Below are 20,876 nucleotides of genomic sequence, written 5' to 3' on the forward strand. Positions count from 1 at the left end.
GTTCATCCATATTGTTTTCTATAAGATTTTCTGTAACAGCAAGCAGAGGTGTTCTAGGACCTACTGCAAACAAGAAAAGAAATGACTCCTGGTAGCCTAGGCCTCGTAGCCTAGGCCGGTATCAAACGACGTCCATATTTGGAATGCAGGGAGCCTCTTGCATGCCCTAGCCACTGGTGCTACTAAACCTGCTGTACTACTGATAGCTGTGTCACTGCTTATTGTTCTTTGAGGTTATCACCCACCCGTCTTTACTCTACCCTCCCTATCTTCATCCCACTCTTCGCTGATCTCCCTCTTCCTTCCAGGCCTTTTCTTCATTATTCCTTCCAATGCCTCTCTTCGTCCACCTCTCCTTTGTCCTTAGCTCTTTCCTCCACTATACTTAAATCTTCTCTTCTTGCTTCCCTTCACCCATCTTTCCACCCATTCCTCCCTCTCTCTCTCTCGTCTCCTCTCTTTGCTAGCTACATACAACCATTCTCTTCCCCACTCTACATTCTTTCCATTTGTCTATACCCTCTATCTTTCTGCTCCCTTTTTCTCCTCCATATCTGTTTCTCATCTCCTTTATCACTCGCCCATACTTCCTTCACCCTTCTGTTACATATTACTTGCCTTCCTGTTTCCTTTCAGATTCTATTCGTCCCCCATCCTCGCTTTTCTCCATTTCTCATTTAGCCTCTTCTCCCTAGCTCGTGATATTCCCTTTATTTTCTGCTCAACCTTCTTAACTTTAACCTTCTCTGTCTCGCTCTCCTCTCAACTTCGGCTTCATATCTTCTTTCTCCTGTCCCCTCCTATCCTTCTTTACATAATTGTTGCTGTTCATATCTTTTCTCACTTCCTTCTTTTCATATTTAACCCTCCAAGCATATTTCTCGTTTTATTTCTTTCAGACATATCCTTTAAGTTCACCCCACAAACCACCCACCCTACCTCCTCCACTTTCACTTTCTAAGGAAATGTAATTTCAGATGCAGCCCCCAGGATTCTGACGTTTAAAAAAGACACACACTGAGCGGAAGTTAAACTGAAGGCAGTACAAGGAATGCTGGCTTCCCCAACAACTGGGCCCCGGTACCTCTGCACCATTGATAGCTACGTGTACGTGGATTTCTGTGAAAGTATTCAAAGCCAAATAGTCTGCTGACCCAGCAGCTGCTTCGCTCACAGTCTTGTGTAGTGCACTACAAGCAAAGCACACGTGGAAGGCAAACATTGCCTCACAGCTATTTTATCATAATGCAGTACATACCAGTCCCGTGCAGCAAGAAAGGATGCTTACATCAAGAAAAATAAAGAAACATGAGGGGAAAAAAAACTCAAGTTGTATAAAATATTTAAAAAGTGAATAAAACATGTGCAAGCTGGTAGTTAATGTGTGTATGTTAGCTATGGATAGGTGTTTATATCCTTAGCGTTTTGCGACCACCAGAGGAATAAGACTTAAACGTGCAACTAAACTACATAATGGACACATACAACAGCCATGAGATTGGCTCTATTATGTCACCAGGTTATATAATTAAAGTAATTTAAATGCGGTCAACCTAATTCACGCGATGTGAATGCCTGTGAGTACTGTAGATGCGCTAAACTTTGACAAGTTTGAATCCCAATGGGTGTAGCCCATCCGTTTATGATCCTGAAGTTTACAAGTAAACTCTCAGGTAAACATGCCTGCCAAGTATCACGCAACAGGTGTGACACGCATTTCAGTGTGGTGATCCGCATCACCGCACTGAAATGCATTGTCACGCATTTATGACACTCGCCAGCGCGCGCTAGCGTGCACCACTGGCGGCGCCTGATGGGCACCTCTGTGCGAACTTCAGCGCCAGCTCTTCTGCTCTGAGACGTGCTGCCAGCAGCTGCTTGTGGGCTCAGTAAGTAAAATCATAATTAGTTCTGTTAAGTCCGGAAGAAGTTGGAAGTCAGAGGCAGAAGGGCGGGGCGGGACTCAATCTGAGTCGATGAGTCCTCGCCGGGTGCACTGCTGACAAGACTGTCTGTGGTGCGCAGCGCCGCAATAAAACCCCCAGTGCCGCGTTCATTTTGCCAGAGAGACCGCCGGGGAGCCGAGACGACCAGAGTGATTAATTTGTAACTTATCACTCAGTGCAGTGCAGCTACTGCACTGCTCTGCTGTTTAACTAGAATTTAAATTTTATCATCTGCCAGGCGGTGGTTCCGGTCGCGCCGGCCAGCCAGCCAGGCTGGCTCAGCTGAGCTCCCACTGGGGCTGCAGCACCACGGCAGCCTTTGAAACATTACACATTTCCCGCCTGAGACAGAAAATTAAGACATAGGTGGTGCGAGCGGGCGGAAGTGGTTTGTAACTTTCGTTTTTGCAGAGGCCGCCTGTAGGAGAGTAGGGTCTGCAATCCTATGATCACCCAGATTTTTTGCTTTTTGCTGCACTGGTTTACGACTTTGCCTGGCTGTGGGCCTGCTAATCAGACCCACAGCCTAGCTGTTCTCTCTATCCAAATTGTACTCAGGTACTGAATTGGCACTGGGCCCTCTCCAAGTCCCTGTACCCAGGGCTGAGGTGCACCCAGAAGTCTCCCAGGGGCTGAAGCATGTATTATGCCACCCCTGGATTGACTAACTAAAACTGACACAACTGGCTGCACGACAGCTGGGGCAAGGTGGTGTACTCACCCTTTGCTTTAGATATAGTATACCTATATCTAACCCTAAATGGACACACAGATCTCCTATCAGTCACTCCTATGGCAGGCCTTAACAATCCTGAAGGCAGAGTGCTTGGAATCGTGTGAGATGGTGCTCTGGCATGAGCTGAGCCTGTCTGCGGCTTTCGGGACCCATCCCTTAGCCGTTTCCATGATATCGCATACCATATACTCTTAAGTGCATTATAATCCTCGTGGTTAAATGCCAACTCTGGTATCGCTTTATCAAAACATGTCGAGTAAGGTGTCATACGAATTGGAATACTAACCCCTCGCCAATTCTGGCGACGGGGTTAGCATTCCACCCTTCTAGAGGGACACGACATGCATGTAACCTATAACCCGGTTAAAAGTCAGACAGAGCCTTAGCGTCCACAAAATGGATGCTGCCACCGAGACACAAGTCTGCCCTCCTGCTGCTGGGAGTCCTCCCAGAGCAGGAGATAAGGACAAAGGGTTTCCTGCCAGGGGCGGTGCCAGCACCGTCCCAGACAGGGTTTTGTGTATTGTAGGTAGGCAGGGCTTTAGAGGAAGGTGACTGCACGTGGCACCCCGGTGCTCACTGTGCATAGGCTGGCTGGAACCAGTTCCAGGGACACTCCAGACCCTGTGCTGGGGAAAAGCCCGCCAAGGAAGTGGGTGTAACCACCCCCCTCCTGGTCCCACCCATAGGGCAGGACTTAGTCGCGTGCCAGCCCCCTTTTCCCAGATAAAGGTAGAGACTGGCCCCCTTCCAAATCAGATCATCTTTGGAATCAAGATACCACTTTCCACGAAAGGACTTCACGATTTCTTCCTCAAGATTCTCCCTTGTGGCTAAGGAGTAGTCACCCTGCATCCGCAGGCACCATCCAAGAACACTGCGGTCTGCTGCACGTCCTTGCTCCGGAATCCGACTGCCCAGCTCGACGAGACCCGGCTTCCCTGGCACCTCTGACCTCTACCCACCTCTACAGCACAGCTGAGAACCGTGGGTGCGACGAGACCTCGAGGGACCGGCCATCGCCAAGACTGCACGACTTCTGCACAGCAAGCCCACCGAGTAATTTCCTGGTGAGTGCTTTGGGGTCAGAGAAGCCCCCACCCTGAGCAGCTCCAGCACCGAAGAGCAGCCCCCCAGCATCTCCACGATCGGCGTGGGGCCCTTCTGCTTTTAGCTGCTCACCGCGTTGTTTGGCTACTAGCCCGCTGGCTTGTGGCCTTCCGAACGACGCCCGAGGACAACACTGCTGCTGGTCTGGTTGCTCCAGACTGGCCCTTGCTTCCCCCCATCGGAGAAGTACCCTGGACCCTCCTGGTCCGGCTGAGACGCCATTTTAGGTCCACCGCGTGGGCCTTGCATTTGCCAAGACTTGTTGCCCAATCCTGGGTCCAGCGACGTCGACAGCAAGAACCTTCGTGGGACAGCTCGCACCTCCATCCTGGTCGCCGACAACGCCTCCTGGTCCGAGAGACTGCAGAGCCCAGCAGCGCCCACTCACCTGACTGCGGTGACTTCGCCCGGTGCCATCCTGGTGCCCACTTAATCACTGGCTAGTGATTCAAGAACTTGGTCCCCTCTGCTTTCAGGTTTCCTTCTTCCTTGATCCAGGCTTGGATCCGTCGTACTTTCCTTCACTGGTCGCCTGCCAGCAACTTCCTTCTTCCAGGCTCCTGGTCCGGCAACGAGATCCCCGACGTCTTTTCAGACCTATGCAGCTGCAGCCCCTGGGCTAGGTAACTTCGGCACTTCGGTGTCCCAGCATAGCCTCACTATCCAAGGGTCAGGATCCACTGTCGTTTTCTCCCTACCAGGTCGGGTTCGCCCGTGAACACTAACTTTGTGAATTCTAGCTCCCATAGACTTTGTCCCGCATCCCGCGTGAGAGTGCACACTCTGCACCCGAGTTCCCTAGGTCTCCTGCTAGTAATCTAAAGGTTCAGTAGTCAAGTCCTAGCGATTCCAAAGCCTATTAGTACTGTTACTTACCTGCTAGTAATTCGCATTCCACTTTTAGAGTATATGGTTTTTCGTGCCCCTCGGGCATTTGTGTATAACGTGCTAACTTAAGTATTTTCATAAGAGTTTTGTTGTGTGCTTAGCACCCTGTCCTCATAAAGAGCACAGGGTTGTTGTGATTCTAATAAATACATTGTTTATTTTCATAACACTTGTGTGGTGTCCTTTCACTGGGTGTTCAAGGGGTAATGTGATGGTAAAACAGCTGGCTTAACACGCCCTCTAGAGTCTTAGCCTTAGACTGCTCGTATCCATGCTACTAGGATAGCTGGTCTATAAGGTTGACTTACAACCAATCATCAATAAGGGTTGTTTGGACTGATACATAGTGATCACTAGAATAGTGAGCACTGCATATCAGGCCAACTTACCACATTGGTGAGCAGCGGTTGGGATTTGAGCTTGCTGTTGTTTTACCACACATGCCCTAAGAATATCTTGTGAAAGATCACATAAGTACTAAAGGTACATATAACTTAGCTTAGAATACTCTGAGTTCTACTGAACCAGCTGTTGTAGCTCCTAGGGCCTAGCACACCCTAAACTACAACTCTAGCAAGGGATCAGTAGGCAAACATATAGTGTAGGTAAGTGCACCACTTACACCTCACTAGAAAAGCATGTCTACCCAGGGAGAATCTACTGAGACTCCCCTGGTCAGTGTTGACCCTCCACAGGTCACTTCAAGATATGCAGCTCTCAGTTTCAAGGAGATGAGACAGATCTGTGTCTCCAGGAAACTGAAGCAAGGGTCTAACCCCACCATTCCATTTCTGATAGGTCTCTTAGAGACATATGATGCCAGGAAGATTTCTCAGTTACATGAGAACATGCCAGCCTTGGAGGGAACCTCTGGAGATCCAGACCTCCCCAACACTGCTACTGCAGTCGAGGAGGAGGAGGGTCAGGAGGAACTCTCTGGGGATGAGGTAGACAAAGGTCTTGAGGTAGTCAGAAGGCTAACCAGGGCCAACTTAGACTTACTTGGGCTAGGATCTGGGGGACCCCCAGTACTAACCCGAAGTGGGCCTAACCTTGGAGTTAGGAGAGATAGATCTCTTTCTAGGGACTCCAATAGGTCTCTGCACTCTAATGCCTCTTCCCAGAGGAGAAGGAGCTCTCCCCAGTGGAGATTTACTTCCCCTCAGAGAAGGGAGCATGAAGCTAGGATGAGACAAGCTGAACTGAGGATTGAAAGGGAAGAACTTGCCCTGGCCAAAGAGAAGCTTGCCTTTGCTAGAGAGCAGCAGATGAGTGGGGTAGTTCCCACTGGTGGCAGCAATCTCCCAAGAGATAGAGAGAAGGGTTTAGATACTAAACACCTGACTAAGATAGTGCCCCCCTTTAAGCAAGGGGATGATATCCAGAAATGGATGGCTGCTCTGGAGAGGGCCTGCACTGTGCAGTGCATTCCCCAGAGTCAGTGGGCAGCTATACTGTGGCTCTCCTTTGATGGTAAAGGTAGAGATAAGCTCCTCACTACAAGAGTGGAGGATGCTAACAATTACCAGGTCCTGAAGAATACACTGGTTGATGGGTTTGGTTTAACCACTGAGCAGTACAGGTTGCTGTTCAGAGACACCCAGAAAACTCAGTCTCAAGACTGGTCTGACTTTGTGGATTGTGCCACTAAGGCTTTGGAGGGCTGGTTGCTGGGTAGCAAGGTTACAGATTACACAGGATTGTATAATCTAATGATGAGAGAACAAATGTTAAACAATTGTCAGAACCAGTTGTTGCACCAGCACCTTGTTGATTCAGATCTGACCTCTCCCCAAGAATTGGGAAAGAAGGCAGACAAATGGGTCAGGACAAGGATCAAGCAGAACCAGAACCAGAACCAGGGTGGTCAGAAGAAAGCAGACCAGAAGGGTAATGTTAAGAATGAGCAAAATGACCAGAAGTCTTCACCAGGTCCCCAACAAACCAAAGAGGGTGGGGGTCAGGCTTCCCAGAAGAAGAAGACTCAAGAAGGCCAGTCCAAAAGGTGGTGCCAGTACTGCAAAAGTAAATCTCACTGGTTTAGTGAGTGCACCAAAAGAGGAGGACAAACTCCTGCCACTACAGCCCCTAAGGCAACTGCACCCCCTAGTACAGTCAGTAGTGGTAGTGTACCTCCCAAGGCATTAGTTGGGTTAACCTTGGGTACTGAGGGGTCTGACAACTTAGTTGGCACACTCACTCAGGCTGTCCTTGTCTGTACAGGGGATATGGATATGTCCCCTGAAATAAGTCCCAATACTTTGGGCAAATACAGGCAGACACCGTTGATAAATGGCAAAATGGCTCAGGCCTATAGGGACACTTGTGCCAGTGTCACCATGGTGACACCTAACTTTGTGGACCCTGGACAGATCATGCCAGGTACTGATGTCCTGGTGACCAATGCCAGCAATGTCACTACTAGTCATAGTGTGGCAATTGTGGCTTTCTCCTGGGGTGGAGTGAAGGGACAAAAGAAAGTTGTAGTCAGTTCAGACCTCCCAGTTGATTGTTTGTTGGGCAATGATTTGGAGTCATCACAATGGTCAGAAGTGGAGCAGAGGACTCACATGGAGATGTTAGGCTTGCCAGCACATGTGCTTGCGGTGACTAGGTCACAGGCCAGAAGATGCCCCACTGAACAGGTGCTGGATCCTGAAATTATGGACCAGACACCTTCCAAGAAGAAGAGCAGTAAGGGTAAGGCTTTGCCTTCCCCCTTGCCCCAGGTTGAGGATCAAGTCTCTGAGGAGGCTGATCTGGAAGAGCTGAGGGAAACTGAGCCTAAAGAGCTTGAACTTGATCAAGTTGAGTTTCTGGGCTCAGGGGGACCCTCCAGAGCAGACCTGGGGAAGGAACAGTTGAGCTGCCCTTCCCTTGAACCCCTCAGACAGCAGGCTGCTGCTGAGGCTGCAGGGAATGCCACAGGTGCCCACAGGGTATACTGGGAAGATGGACTCCTGTACTCTGAGTCAAGAGACCCCAAGCCTGGTGCAACCAGGAGGCTGGTCATCCCCTTGTCTCTGAGAGGTTTCCTTCTCACCTTGGCCCATGAAATTCCCCTTGCAGGTCATTTAGGTCAGACAAAGACTTGGGACAGGCTTGTCTCACACTTTCACTGGCCCCATATGAATGAGAATACCAAGGAGTTTTGTCGCTCCTGTGTCACTTGCCAAGCCAGTGGTAAGTCAGGTGGCACAACAAAGGCCCCCCTCATACCACTACCTGTGGTGGGGGTTCCCTTTGAAAGAGTGGGGATTGACATTGTTGGTCCAATGGAACCCCAGACAGCATCAGGGCACAAGTTTATACTGGTGGTGGTGGATCATGCCACCAGGTATCCTGAGGCTATTCCCCTTAGGACCACTACAGCACCTGTAGTGGCAAGAGCCCTAGTTGGAGTGTTCTCCAGAGTGGGTTTCCCTAAGGAGGTCGTTTCTGACAGAGGTACAAACTTCATGTCAGGATATCTGACTGCCATGTGGAAAGAGTGTGGTGTGAACTACAAGTTCACCACACCCTATCATCCACAATGCAATGGGCTTGTTGAGAGATTCAACAGGACCCTGAAAGGGATGATTCATGGACTACCTGAAACTCTTAGGAGAAGATGGGATGTCCTGATCCCCTGCCTCTTGTTTGCTTACAGAGAGGTCCCACAGAAGGGGGTTGGCTACAGCCCTTTTGAGCTTCTGTATGGGCATCCTGTAAGAGGACCCCTGTGTTTGGTGAAGGAAGGATGGGAGAGACCTCTCAAAAAGCCTGCAACCAACATAGTGGACTATGTACTTGGTCTCCGCTCCAGGATGGCTGAGTATATGGAAAAGGCATCTAAAAACCTTGAGGCCAGCCAAGAACTTCAGAAAGCTTGGCATGACCAAAAGGCTGTTCTGACTGTGTACCAGCCAGGACAGAAGGTGTGGGTGCCGGAGCCAGTGGCCCCAGCAGCTCTGAAAGACAAATGGTCTGGGCCCCACACCATCATTGAGCAAAAGGGAGAGGTTACCTACTTGGTGGACCTTGGAACTCCCAGGAGCCCTCTCAGAGTGCTCCATGTTAACAGGCTCAAGGCATATGTTGACAGGAAGGACATGAGCTTGCTCATGGCCACAGATGAGGGACAGGAGGAAGAGAGTGACCCTCTCCCAGACCTGCTCACTCAGAATCCTGATGATGGATCAGTTGATGGTGTTGTCTTTTGTGGCAGCCTCACTGAACATCAGCAACAGGATTGCAGGCAAGTCCTGCAATCCTTCAGACATATGTTCTCTCTGACACCCAGCCAAACTGATTGGTGTACCCATGATGTTGACACTGGAGACAGTCTGCCTGTCAAGAGTAAAATCTACAGACAGCCTGATCATGTTAGAGACTGCATCAAAACTGAAGTGCAGAAAATGTTGGAACTGGGAGTCATTGAGCCCTCAGATAGCCCTTGGGCTAGCCCAGTAGTTCTAGTGCCAAAGCCTCACACCCAGGGTGGTAAGAGAGAGATGAGGTTTTGCGTAGACTACAGAGGCCTCAATGCAGTCACTAAGACTGATGCCCACCCAATACCAAGAGCAGATGAACTTATAGATAAATTGGCTTCTGCCAACTTCTTAAGTACATTTGATTTGACAGCTGGGTATTGGCAAATCAGGTTAGCTGAGGAAGCCAAACCCAAGACAGCATTTTCTACCCCTGGTGGGCATTATCAATTTGTGGTAATGCCCTTTGGATTGAAAAATGCACCTGCCACCTTCCAAAGGTTGGTGAATCAAGTCCTCACTGGGCTGGATGACTTCTGTGCAGCATATCTGGACGATATTGCTGTCTTTAGCTCCACCTGGGAGGATCACCTGGTCCACCTGAGGAAAGTGTTAGAGGCTCTGCAAAAGGCAGGCTTCACTATCAAGGCCACAAAGTGCCAGATAGGGCAGACACAGGTTGTATACCTGGGCCACCTTGTAGGTGGAGGTCAGGTTCAGCCACTGGAGAGTAAGATACAGGCCATCAAGGACTGGACTCCTCCAATCACCCAGACTCAGGTTCGAGCTTTCTTGGGCCTGACTGGGTACTATAGGAAGTTTGTCAGAAATTATGGGTCCATAGTGACCCCTCTTAATGACCTGACAAGCAAGAAGATGCCAAAGAAAGTTCAGTGGACAGCAAGCTGTCAGAAAGCATTCAATGACCTAAAACAGGCCATGTGCACAGCACCTATCCTCAAGAGTCCAGATTACTCCAAGCCATTCATTGTCCAAACAGATGCTTCTGAGTTGGGTGTGGGAGCTGTTCTGTCTCAACTGAATTTTGATGGTAATGATCAGCCTATTGCTTTCATTAGCAGGAGGTTGACACCCAGAGAGAAAAATTGGTCAGCTATTGAGAGGGAGGCCTTTGCTGTGGTCTGGGCCCTGAAGAAGCTGAGGGCCTACTTGTTTGGCACTCACTTCACCATTCAGACAGACCATAAGCCCCTCTTGTGGCTAAATCAGATGAAGGGTGAAAACCCCAAACTGCTTAGGTGGTCCATTTCCCTACAGGGGATGGATTTTTCAGTGGAGCATAGACCTGGTACTGATCACAGCAATGCTGATGGGCTCTCCAGGTATTTCCACTTAGAGCAAGAAGACTCACCTGGTCAAGGTTAGTTTATTGTCCCAAAGTTTGGGGGGGGGGTCATGTAGGAGAGTAGGGTCTGCAATCCTATGATCACCCAGATTTTTTGCTTTTTGCTGCACTGGTTTACGACTTTCCCTGGCTGTGGGCCTGCTAATCAGACCCACAGCCTAGCTGTTCTCTCTATCCAAATTGTACTCAGGTACTGAATTGGCACTGGGCCCTCTCCAAGTCCCTGTACCCAGGGCTGAGGTGCACCCAGAAGTCTCCCAGGAGCTGAAGCATGTATTATGCCACCCCTGGATTGACTAACTAAAACTGACACAACTGGCTGCACGACAGCTGGGGCAAGGTGGTGTACTCACCCTTTGCTTTAGATATAGTATACCTATATCTAACCCTAAATGGACACACAGATCTCCTATCAGTCACTCCTATGGCAGGCCTTAACAATCCTGAAGGCAGAGTGCTTGGAATCGTGTGAGATGGTGCTCTGGCATGAGCTGAGCCTGTCTGCGGCTTTCGGGACCCATCCCTTAGCCGTTTCCATGATATCGCATACCATATACTCTTAAGTGCATTATAATCCTCGCGGTTAAATGCCAACTCTGGTATCGCTTTATCAAAACATGTCGAGTAAGGTGTCATACGAATTGGAATACTAACCCCTCGCCAATTCTGGCGACGGGGTTAGCATTCCACCCTTCTAGAGGGACACGACATGCATGTAACCTATAACCCGGTTAAAAGTCAGACAGAGCCTTAGCGTCCACAAAATGGATGCTGCCACCGAGACACAAGTCTGCCCTCCTGCTGCTGGGAGTCCTCCCAGAGCAGGAGATAAGGACAAAGGGTTTCCTGCCAGGGGCGGTGCCAGCACCGTCCCAGACAGGGTTTTGTGTATTGTAGGTAGGCAGGGCTTTAGAGGAAGGTGACTGCACGTGGCACCCCGGTGCTCACTGTGCATAGGCTGGATGGAACCTGTTCCAGGGACACTCCAGACCCTGTGCTGGGGAAAAGCCCGCCAAGGAAGTGGGTGTAACCACCCCCCTCCTGGTCCCACCCATAGGGCAGGACTTAGTCGCGTGCCAGCCCCCTTTTCCCAGATAAAGGTAGAGACTGGCCCCCTTCCAAATCAGATCATCTTTGGAATCAAGATACCACTTTCCACGAAAGGACTTCACGATTTCTTCCTCAAGATTCTCCCTTGTGGCTAAGGAGTAGTCACCCTGCATCCGCAGGCACCATCCAAGAACACTGCGGTCTGCTGCACGTCCTTCCTCCGGAATCAGACTGCCCAGCTCGACGAGACCCGGCTTCCCTGGCACCTCTGACCTCTACCCACCTCTACAGCACAGCTGAGAACCGTGGGTGCGACGAGACCTCGAGGGACCGGCCATCGCCAAGACTGCACGACTTCTGCACAGCAAGCCCACCGAGTAATTTCCTGTTGAGTGCTTTGGGGTCCGAGAAGCCCCCACCCTGAGCAGCTCCAGCACCGAAGAGCAGCCCCCCAGCATCTCCACGATCGGCGTGGGGCCCTTCTGCTTTTAGCTGCTCACCGCGTTGTTTGGCTACTAGCCCGCTGGCTTGTGGCCTTCCGAACGACGCCCGACGACAACACTGCTGCTGGTCTGGTTGCTCCAGACTGGCCCTTGCTTCCCCCCATCGGAGAAGTACCCTGGACCCTCCTGGTCCGGCTGAGACGCCATTTTAGGTCCACCGCGTGGGCCTTGCATTTGCCAAGACTTGTTTCCCAATCCTGGGTCCAGCGACGTCGACAGCAAGAACCTTCGTGGGACAGCTCGCACCTCCATCCTGGTCGCCGACAACGCCTCCTGGTCCGAGAGACTGCAGAGCCCAGCAGCGCCCACTCACCTGACTGCGGTAACTTCGCCCGGTGCCATCCTGGTGCCCACTTAATCACTGGCTAGTGATTCAAGAACTTGGTCCCCTCTGCTTTCAGGTTTCCTTCTTCCTTGATCCAGGCTTGGATCCGTCGAACTTTCCTTCCCTGGTCGCCTGCCAGCAACTTCCTTCTTCCAGGCTCCTGGTCCGGCAACGAGATCCCCGACGTCTTTTCAGACCTATGCAGCTGCAGCCCCTGGGCTAGGTAACTTCGGCACTTCGGTGTCCCAGCATAGCCTCACTATCTACGGGTCAGAATCCACTGTCGTTTTCTCCCTACCAGGTCGGGTTCGCCCGTGAACACTAACTTTGTGAATTCTAGCTCCCATAGACTTTGTCCCGCATCCCGCGTGAGAGTGCACACTCTGCACCCGAGTTCCCTAGGTCTCCTGCTAGTAATCTAAAGGTTCAGTAGTCAAGTCCTAGCGATTCCAAAGCCTATTAGTACTGTTACTTACCTGCTAGTAATTCGCATTCCACTTTTAGAGTATATGGTTTTTCGTGCCCCTCGGGCATTTGTGTATAACGTGCTAACTTAAGTATTTTCATAAGAGTTTTGTTGTGTGCTTGGCACCCTGTCCTCATAAAGAGCACAGGGTTGTTGTGATTCTAATAAATACATTGTTTATTTTCATAACACTTGTGTGGTGTCCTTTCACTGGGTGTTCAAGGGGTAATGTGATGGTAAAACAGCTGGCTTAACACGCCCTCTAGAGTCTTAGCCTTAGACTGCTCGTATCCATGCTACTAGGATAGCTGGTCTATAAGGTTGACTTACAACCAATCATCAATAAGGGTTGTTTGGACTGATACATAGTGATCACTAGAATAGTGAGCACTGCATATCAGGCCAACTTCTCACACCGCCGCACCCCCCCCCCCCCCGAAGGGGGGGGGGGGGAGGCTCAAGGGCCGGCGCCATAACCCTCGCCGAGCCCCAGTGGAGGAACCGGTTCTGGGCGCCCAGAAGCGGCAGGCAGGAGCAACACCTCCCAAGGGAACATCCGGTTGGCACCAAGGAACCCCCTAGCCAATAGGGGGGACCGCTTGGTACGAACCCCCCAATGGGGGGGCAGCTGCACGTTGTGGACGAGCAGAAGCGGGGATATAAGCCGTCGCTCCCCCAGATAGCTCCTAATTTCGTGGAGCGGGGGAAGCGGTGCACCTGAATTTTTGGAGAGAAGAACCCGGACCAAGAGCAAGGCGAAGCGCTGTCGGCGGTACCAGCAGAGGAGGAAGCGTTGGGGACCAGCGCTGGGTTCCGAGATCAATGGTGCGCCGGTGGCCCCCTCCGAGGCGGGCTGGACAATTATTTCTCCCTGCACCTCCATGACCAGACCGCAATATTCGGCGAGGTGAGCCGGCTAAGTGAGGCGATTGGCGGGGGACCAAGGACCGAGCAGTCAGGAACGCAGGTGATCCACCCCTCGGTTGAGGCCTACAACAGCTGCGGACCACACAGGCCTTCCGTCACCCGCCAGGAGCTGCGCCCTGCGCCGCAATCAGCTGTCCGATCAGCGAGGGAGCACGGGCAGGTCGGAGTGTCGACCGTGGGCATGACCAAAGGATCCTAAAGGGCCCACCACGGGAGGAACGCCGGGGCCGAACGGCTCGGCGACGAAGAAATATCGAGCTCCGGGTCGACGAACAAAGGAGCCAACATGCGACTGGCATCGAAGAAAAGCATCGGGCAGCGTTCCCGGCAAAGGAGATGGATCGAGCAAGGATGCCGCGAACTAGGAACCAATGCAGGGGTCCCCCGTGCCGGCAGAGGCCTAAGTGAGGACTCAAGTTTCGGAGACTGAGTCAGGAGGCCAGCATGCAAGGTTTGCGGGCGCGGTGTGGCCCGCAACGAGGTTATCACGAGTGTTGGAGGTAAGGCGGCCAGGGGGGCAGAAATGACGGCATGTCCTATGGCGGAAAGGTGTTGGCCTAACGGCTAGGGCGCTCGACCTCGGACCTGGGGATCTGGGTTCGAGTCCCGGTAACGACGCCAAAACCGCCTGTGATACTGGGGAAAATCACTTAATCTCCCCGTGCCTAAAATGAATGTAACTGGGAAATATGTAAAGCGCTTCGATACCGGATTCGGTTCGGGTCCAGTTCTGCAAAAAAATAAAATAAATCGTACACCAGGGAATAAATATGTCGACTTTGGGGATTTCGTGATGAGAATTATTTACGGGGCAGGAGTCCTTCGTTGCCACACTGCAGCGCGCCCCCAGGTAATTTAAGAAAGACAGACCGGTAGCGCGTTGGCGGGAAGAGCGAGACAGAATGCATTCTTGTCCAGGTAGAGTTTATGTCCACCCGCTCTCGCTGCTAGTCCGCTTCCTGGTCCCGTGCACACCTAGATGCTGTGCCTGGACGGGATAATGACATAAAGGGACATTCCCCTCCTTGGGGTACCTCGTCCGATATACTGGGTGCTTATTTTGAGTGGAAACGTGGTGCTTCCGCCACACTGTGTAGGCTTTCACCTAACTATCTTCAGAGGTAATATCAGACAGTGTGCATGCGAGGAAGAGATAGAGAGGTACACGCGTGGTAAATATGAACGAGCGAGGCGGGTCATGGCACCCGGAGAGAATCGGGCAAAACCTACAGCCGCCCCCTGCACGCTCCCTACATATACAGCACCTGGGACGTAATTTGTCAAACAAACCGGGGAACGCCGCCCTAGTTTCCCAAGGTGCCGGCCCTGTCGTTACACCAATGGGGTAGGGGCGAACAGGAAATCTGAATAGTTGCTGCTGGTAAGGATATGTGACCCGGTGAGAATTAAGCACCAAGCAGATTCAAGTAAAACGTTTAAAATGCTGTTTTCCGTTTGTCAACGTAACTGGGTTTCAATTAGGTCTCCGGATGTAAGGCAAAGTAAGCATACATATACAGAGGAAATAATCGGTGAACAGAGCGCGAGCGCGCTCTCGGCTCCTTGACCAGGGCAGAGCTGCGAGTGCGTACAGGTATTGAACGAAGTCACACAGCCAGCTGGAGAGTTTGTATTGTGGTAGCTGCCACGCAGTGCACAGATTTGGACATGCGGAATGCCGGAAAGGTCAATAATAAAGAACCCCTTGCAAGTGCAGTTAACATATCTATACGCCCCTGACAGAAAAATCCGGCCGGAAATGGCCAGCGCAGAGGATGCAATGGTATCGGGCGCATTAAATAGGGTGATTTAGGACCATGCAGCACACGCTAACTCTAATTCATGTACAGGAGATGTCCTCGTGTAAGGCAACATGTGTTCATAGAAGGCGCTCTAATACCTTCGGGTTGAGCTTGCGCTATTGAGAAGTGCAAGACAATAAATAAATAAAAAAAATAAAAAAAATTTTTTTTTTTAAAAAACGCTTCGCAGACAGGGGTGGCATCTCCCACCATACGAATGATGTGCGAGCGAGTGATGCACCATCTAGCAAGAAAATAGTAGCAGAATTAAGCATGCGTGTTCCAGCTAGCATCGCCGTGCTTCCCAGCCTACTTGCGCCCATAACGAAGTGCCGGCGCAGTTGGTATGGTTCTAGACTGCCACCAAATCCCAGATCTCCCTCCAGCAAGAACATCAATTACGTCGGTTGCTTCAATCTTCCCCAGACAATTGTTTTAATGTTGCCTGGAAACTTCTGGGCACACATGGGAACCCTGTGAAGTGCGCTTTCCACAGCCGCACCCCTAGCTTAGCGCTAGGCGCAGCTGCATACTGCCAGTCACGTGGGATCGCCCTTAACAGTCGACCCTCCAGGCACCCAGAGTGCCGTCTGGCCCCGCGCCGGCGCCCTGTAATTTGAACTACTCCATGCCCAGCAAAGTTAGCTGCCTGCAGTCAGACTTTCATTAGCACTTACCTAAACCTGTTTCGGAAAGGAAACCAAAATATAGGTCGAATTTGAGCAACATAATACCTTTCATGGGCAGGTAGAATGGTGGCACGGATCATGTTCAAACCGAGGCATGTTTCAGATCTGTCCGTGATGGCAGAGAACAGTGGGGAGTCGTGGGCATAGGTAGGGTGACCATCTGGCATGGGTACGAAGGCAGGGCAGTGAGTATAAAAATTCAGGACGAAGGGATCAAGAACACCAAAGTGTAAGTGGTACCCCGAGGCATACCACTAGAGGTCAGTGTTGCACAGCCGGAGCTGTGACTAATAATGCGCAGAGGTATAAATGAACGTTGCGGCGGGAGAGAGATGGTTTCAGATCGCTTCTCCCTCTTTATGGTGAAAGCTATCATGGCGCAGTGATATATGCAGGCATATGCAGTGCAACTGAATGCCTCCAGAAGCCCTTATCCATACTACTAGGTGCTCAGCGACACCGGGAGATGCCTAGGTTAGGAATGGCGGTCAGGCTTGAGAAACAGGAAGCAGACAATATGCGCGCCATGCAGGGGAAGGGCTGCGACTCTCGGCGAGGGAATGCAAGGGGTGCTTATTGGGCACAATTTAGCAATTGCGCACGTATATTTTGCAAAACAGTACAGTTTGGCTGGGTTGAATGAGCAGGAAGCTAGCTCCAAATGGGCTGAAATTATATTAGGCTTCTCGGCAAATCCAGGGGGGTACGCCCAGCGAGAGAAGGATCAATGTTGCCAGCAGGATGGGGAAGTCGACCAAAGCAAAGAGCCCAAAAAAAAAAAAAAGAAAAAAAAAAAAAAAAGTAGAAATGCATACGACATGGCGCGGCCCAATAAGGCCAGAGGAAGGAATCCAGACAGGGGCAGGTTAAGCATGCCTTAAACCACAGTCCAGCCTCGACAAGGAGGCTCAAACATCCTGTGATTCTGGGCAAATCACTTAGTCTCCATGCCAAAGGGAATGGCTGTTGCGCTGGGTGCGAGTGGCCCCGAGCACAGATCCTGCGCCCACCCCGGTGTGGGTACGGGGGCCGGCCTCACAAAAAGGAAAAAGCACAGCCGCGCACAAGTGCACAAGGCCGGCTCAGAATACGTATGGCGGTTTTCACCTGGGGTTTGCCCTGGTCGCCTCGAGCCATTCGGCCACGACCGAGTCTAGCTGGCGGAAGGAAGGTTGAGAGTCAGTGAAGTGCCTTCCGGTGGCGCAATTGCGCAGGTAAGCCACAATAATCACGAGAGCTGGGGGGAGCCGCAGGAAGACGTGCGCCTCCCTGCGGCGTGGCGGAAATTGTTACAACGGATGGCTGAGGAGACACACCAACAGGGCGGTGTGTAGAAGTAGGCCACTCATTTTGGGATGCCGCACGGCAGGGTGAGGTGGCCGGGCCAAGGAGGGGAGTAGCAAACGGAGACGGCGCTCGCGGCCCAGACCCAGCCGGACGGCAGGGCACAAAAAAGGTAGCGAGTTGGGCCTAACTCCTTGGAGAAGCTACCCCTCCCTACACGCAAAGGGCGAGGGTGACCAGCCAAATGGCGGTCCCAGAGGTAACACGACAAAGAGGACTACCAAGGACTAACAAAAGAACTGGTTTGGTAGGCGTGCCATCTACGAACGGAATGTACCACAATATGATCTGCACAATATGATGATGACATGTTTATGACCCAGATATGAATTATGACAATGATGATGACATGTTTATGACCCAGATATGATTTATGACTAGGGTTAGGACGTGCATGATTTATGACCCAGATATGATTTATGAATATGATGATGACATGTTTATGACCCAGATATGATCTACGACTATGGCGATGGCATGTATGATTTATGACCCAGATATGATTTATGATTATGAGGATGTCATGTTTATGACCCAGATATGATTTATTGGCTATGGTGTTGACGTGTATATGACCCAGATATGATTTATGATCCCAATAAAACTGCGGCCAACAACCACCACAACAAATACGACCTTGTTGGCTAAGTATATTGGGATGACAGGGGTACTTGTCTTGGGGTAAATACTTCCACGGTATGGGGGAGTCCGAGGGTTATTGCAGAGGCCGCCGCACCCCCCCGAAGGGGGGGGGGGGCTCAAGGGCCGTCGCCATAACCCTCGCCGAGCCCCAGTGGAAGAACCGGTTCTGGGCACCCAGAAGCGGCAGGCAGGAGCAACACCTCCCAAGGGAACATCCGGTTGGCACCAAGGAACCCCCTAGCCAATAGGGGGGACCGCTTGGTACGAACCCCCCAATGGGGGGGCAGCTGCACGTTGTGGACGAGCAGAAGCGGGGATATAAGCCGTCGCTCCCCCAGATAGCTCCTAATTTCGTGGAGCGGGGGAAGCGGCGCACCTGAATTTTTGGACCCACCCACCCACACCTAGGAACCAGCAGTTGTCGCAGTGCTGGACAGCAACACAAGCATGGGCGGAAATTGTTACAACGGATGGCTAAGGAGACACACCAACAGGGCGGTGTGTAGAAGTAGGCCACTCATTTTGGGATGCCGCACGGCAGAGTGAGGTGGCCGGGCCAAGGAGGGGAGTAGCAAACGGAGACGGCGCTCGCGGCCCAGACCCGGCCAGACGGCAGGGCACAAAAAAGGTAGCGAGTTGGGCCTAACTCCTTGGAGAAGCTACCCCTCCCTACACGCAAAGGGCGTGGGTGACCAGCCAAATGGCGGTCCCAGAGGTAACACGACAAAGAGGACTACCAAGGACTAACAAAAGAACTGGTTTGGTAGGCGTGCCATCTACGAACGGAATGTACCACGATATGATCTGCACAATATGATGATGACATGTTTATGACCCAGATATGATTTATGACAATGATGATGACATGTTTATGACCCAGATATGATTTATGACTAGGGTTAGGACGTGCATGATTTATGACCCAGATATGATTTATGAATATGATGATGACATGTTTATGACCCAGATATGATCTACGACTATGGCGATGGCATGTATGATTTATGACCCAGATATGATTTATGATTATGAGGATGTCATGTTTATGACCCAGATATGATTTATTGGCTATGGTGTTGACGTGTATATGACCCAGATATGATTTATGATCCCAATAAAACTGCGGCCAACAACCACCACAACAAATACGACCTTGTTGGCTAAGTATATTGGGATGACAGGGGTACTTGTCTTGGGGTAAATACTTCCACGGTATGGGGGGAGTCCGAGGGTTATAGCAATTAAAGACCCCATTGCTCGCACCGCCGCCTGTGCCTCTCATGCCCTGCTGTGCCTCACCCGGGACAAGGCTGCTTGGAGGCTCCTCGTCATGGCTGTTGGCATCTAGTGCTCAGCAGTCAGCACGAGACTGTGCCTGCTGCGCCGATCACATGAGCTAAGAAGCACTTCACACCTCCGGCTGTTTGCATCAACAACCCAGTGGCCTGTTCTATTGTCTCGTGATATCTGAAAGCAGAGCCCAACTCCGACTTGCGTACAAGATGACTTTGATTTGTCACGTGCTCAGCAACTTTACCACACTCCTTTAAACCCGACCGGTTTCGGCGACCACGCCTTATACGCAGGTGAGTGTAGTCTGTAACCTCCCAGTGGTCATGTGACCCCCAGTCAAATACTGCAGGCCCCAGAATGCACCATAATGTTAACATTAATATCCAAGTGGCAAATGTCAAATTTAAGTGCAAACAAAGTTCGAAAATTGCATCACAGACACAGTGCCCTTGGTTGCCAAGCACAAATAGGTTTACTTGTACTGCGGAGTCCCATAGGAAGAAACGACTCCCTCATCTCCCTTTCTCCATTCACGCTGCCAAATATCCTCAGAAGTCCTGTGGCTGGCGCGCTGAAGAGCGGGTCATGCCACCTCAATTTCACTGTTACAAAGGGCTCCATTTTACCGAGGGCCCCCGACAAGATGTCTTTAATTTGTCACGTGCTCAGCAAATTTACCACCCTCCTTGTGCTTGGCAACCAAGGGCACTGTGCCTGTGATGCAATTTTCGAACTCTGTTTGCACTTAAATTTTCCAGCAGAGTAAGGGGGTATGCTGAAGCAGTAGCTTCCACGGTGTTATCAAGCCCCCTCCGAAGCTTTCTGTTTTGGTGTCAAAACTCTCATCAGAATAAAGTTGCATTATAGTGCCCCTAGTAATATTTTGTCGCGGGGATTAATTCATCACTTCACACTGTTCAGACAGGCTTCTTCCTGGTTCTCAGATGTCTCCATCAGGGCAGGGTAGGACCTATAGCTGATCAGGACTGCAAAGGTCGGATACTTTTGCATTAAAATTGTTTTTTTTTGTAAAGCGTGAACTCGACCCAAATGTATTGAAGGGCTTAAGATGAACACTATTTACATTACACAGGGTTGCATTTCGTTTTTTTAAGGCAGGAGATTATCAAGTGATCTGCACAAAATCACAGGACTTTGAGCTGACAGACTCTCAAACCTGGGTACCCAGTTCTGAATTCGGCTCCTTTCAGAGTAACGCCACATCCTCTGCCACTTATTTGCAGTTGTCCCATAGTAGCCTCAAACTCAAATGGTTACCGAAAAAAGTTAAACAAGCAATGACCACTTTTAAAAAAATGTAATTAAAGAATTTATAAAGAGTGACTAGGAGAAGCGGAGTTCTATACATATCCCCAGAGATCGAACATAAAGCTTTGTGGGAATTATACAGAGACGAGAAGCCTTATACATGCAATACATAAATATCAACGTTTACGATTGTCAAGAGTTCACTAGGCCTTCTTGTAGGCAAGGGAGTTTTAGTTCAGAATAATCGAAGTAAGTTTTTCAAACATGTGG

General features: G+C 50.8%; 1 protein-coding gene across 1 annotated transcript in view; it reads right to left on the reverse strand.

Annotated features, from left to right (window-relative positions):
- NIPSNAP2 (nipsnap homolog 2) overlaps nt 1-20,876 on the reverse strand; it is a 124,850-nt gene that overhangs the window by 59,316 nt on the left and 44,658 nt on the right. The window lies entirely within an intron of this gene.

This window comes from Lissotriton helveticus, chromosome 3_1 (genome assembly GCF_964261635.1).
Source record: "Lissotriton helveticus chromosome 3_1, aLisHel1.1, whole genome shotgun sequence".
Lineage (NCBI taxonomy): Eukaryota > Metazoa > Chordata > Amphibia > Caudata > Salamandridae > Lissotriton > Lissotriton helveticus.